Below are 2,803 nucleotides of genomic sequence, written 5' to 3' on the forward strand. Positions count from 1 at the left end.
AGCCGACCCTGGGCGCCGGCCGATGCCCGCCCCCGCCTCGGGTAGGCCGTTCCTGTCCCGCAGCCCGCGCTGGAGGCGGCCCAGCCTCTCCTAGTAGCCGGGGCTCGCCAGGGGCGCGGACCGTGCGGAGGGCTGGCGCATGCCGCCGCCGCCACGCTCGCCCCGCGCCGCCTCGGGCCAGCGCGCGGAGGGGAGGGGCGGGTTGTCGGGGGCGACGGCCCCACCATGCACCGCGGGTGAACACGGCGCCCCGACGCTGTGCAGGGGGCGGGACGGGGCGCCGTGAATGGGCGGGGCCGACGGCCGTGGAGGGGCGGGCCCCGTGGAGGGGCGGGGCGGGACGGGGCGCCGTGAATGGGCGGGGCCGACGGTCGTGGAGGGGCGGGGCGTCGTGGGAGAGGTTGACAGCCGCCTTGCGGGGAGCCGGCCCAGGCTGCACGCTGCGGGATGGGCAGGGGTCCTTGGGGGTTGGGTGCCCAGGGCTCTCTGTCCGAGACTGGCGTCTTCCTTCTCCCTAACCGTTCAGAACTCTCACGGGACAGACCCTGGTCCTCCTCCAGGCGGAGCCGTTCTCTGAGGGTCAGTCAGAAGCCCACTCCTGATCCCCACCATGGGTAAAGGATGGAGCGTGGCTGGGAGCAAGTCACGTGATCAGTTTTTGTCCTGGCATGAAACTACATTAATTTTGCAAGACGCATTCTCTTTCCCTCCCGCCACCTCTCCCTCTCTTCTTCCCAGGATATGCTGAGTGCCAGGCACTGTGCTAAGCTTGGTTTCCTACCAGCACTTAAAAGCAAAAGAAAACACCACAAAAAAGACAAAATTCTAAGCAACTGTGTTCAGCCCTGACAGCAGAACAATCCCTTACCTGTAAATCCGTGCTGACCATAAGGATGTGGTTAATGCTGTAGGTCACATTACTAGTTGGTGAGGAGAGGAAAGTTGCTAACAAGTTGCTTGCAAAGCAGACATTTGTTTGTGCAGATATAGAATCCTGCAGCAGGGACTTGAGCCAGGCTGCCTAGACTCAAATCCCCTCTTCCACTGCCCAACTGTGTGACCAAGTGCAGGTCACCCTCCTGAAGCCCAGGGTTCCTTATTTGTAAAACCGGGAAGATGATTACTGCAGGGCCTAGCTATGCCATTGCTATAAAGATTAGATCTGTTAACGTTTGTAAGTGTTTAGAAGAGGGCCCAGCACATAGGAAGCATCAGTTTTTATCAACATCATCACCAACTTGGGGGAAAAGCTTCCTGAAGAAAGACAACCATACTCCAAAACCTGCAGGGCAGAAAAAAAGAAATTATAGTTTCTTTAGTCTCTTATTCTTCATTTCTTTTGGTTTCTTTTCTCAGTCATTAATTTCACTTACTTGCAAGGTGTGACTTAAACTAGTAAATCAATCATTAGCAAGAGAGATGGACTACTCAAAAGTCAATAATATAAAATTATAATGTTACTTAGCCTTCCCTTCACATTTGCCAGGGCCAGGGCAAGAGTGTGAATGGACGCCCTCATACCATCTGTCAAAATATTAAACAATTATAAATCAAGATGACAAATTGTAGATAAAATATGTTCTCTCCTCCTACCTTGGCCAATGTGCCTTCATAAGAACCTGGAAAGCCAGAGGGAAATTTAGTTCTCTGACTCCTTCCCCAGCCCACTTTATTTCCCACCCTGGGCCCAGTCTTGCACTGTGAGGGGCCTCACACGCTGGCAGGGATGTGTGTGTCTCCCCAACGCCGCCACCCCAGTCTACAAGTCCTAGCTCTGTCCTCATCCCCACCTCAGCCTCCTCTTGGCCAATCCTCAGGCCTAAGGGCGAGCACCTTGCAGGAAGTGATAGTCACCCTTGCAGGAAGAGTCCAGGAAAGAGGTCTTTAAGGGCCTCAGAAAGGAGGTTAGGGCCCTTTGAGCAGGGATTGTCAGGGTGATGGGTACCTGGAATGTGTTGCAGAATGGTGTGTGTGTGTGTGTGTGTGTATGTGTGTGTGTGAAAGAGAGAGAGAGAGAGTGCGCTCTAGGCAGGCATGTCCCCTGGCCCTGGGCCTCCTTGCCTTGCACAGAATGGCATGGCCAGAAAAGGGCCAGAACAGGCTTTGTAATAGATAAAAGCCAGGGTAGGGGCCCTCTTGCCTAGGTCTAAGGGTAATCCTGATGTTACTTTTATTTAGTTGTTATGTCAAATCATTATACCAAATTGATTCCATGGTAGTTGTGGACCTTAAAGAGCCAGTTATTTCTCCAGCACAAATAGGTTTATTTGGGATCAGCAAAGAATTGCAATCTAAGGTCTACAAACTTGTCAAGCCACCTGCAAGTCCTCCTGCAGAAAAGGGAGGAGAAACTCTTATAGAGGGGAAGAGGAAGTTGGGAGGGCTAATGTAAACAAAGAGTCCTCCAAAGAGGAGGAGACTGGGAGTTGAAAGTGCAGTGGCTTTTCATTGGCTGAGCTGTGGTAGTCTATCATTGGCCGAGCTGTTGCTGGCAAGAAGAGGAAGTCTTTCTTCTTCCTATTGGGCTCTGCTATCTTCATAGGGTGTCAGAGCTCCCCTTTTTGGCCTCCTGACTCCATTTTAGTCAAGTTTATGTTTATTAATTTCCACATAGTGTACAAAGGTTTACTTTACTGATTTTAGTGCAAACAACTACTGTACTACAACCCTGGCAAAAAAAAAAATGCATCTTTTTAGCATGTTTTATTTAGGTCTCCCCTCACCCAGATGAGTTTTCTAAGGGAAAAAAATCCCCCAAACAATGAATGTAATTAATTATTTTCAGTAAATACATAGAGTAACC

This window comes from Diceros bicornis (genome assembly GCF_020826845.1).
Source record: "Diceros bicornis minor isolate mBicDic1 chromosome 20 unlocalized genomic scaffold, mDicBic1.mat.cur SUPER_20_unloc_2, whole genome shotgun sequence".
NCBI classification, from domain to species: Eukaryota; Metazoa; Chordata; class Mammalia; order Perissodactyla; family Rhinocerotidae; genus Diceros; species Diceros bicornis.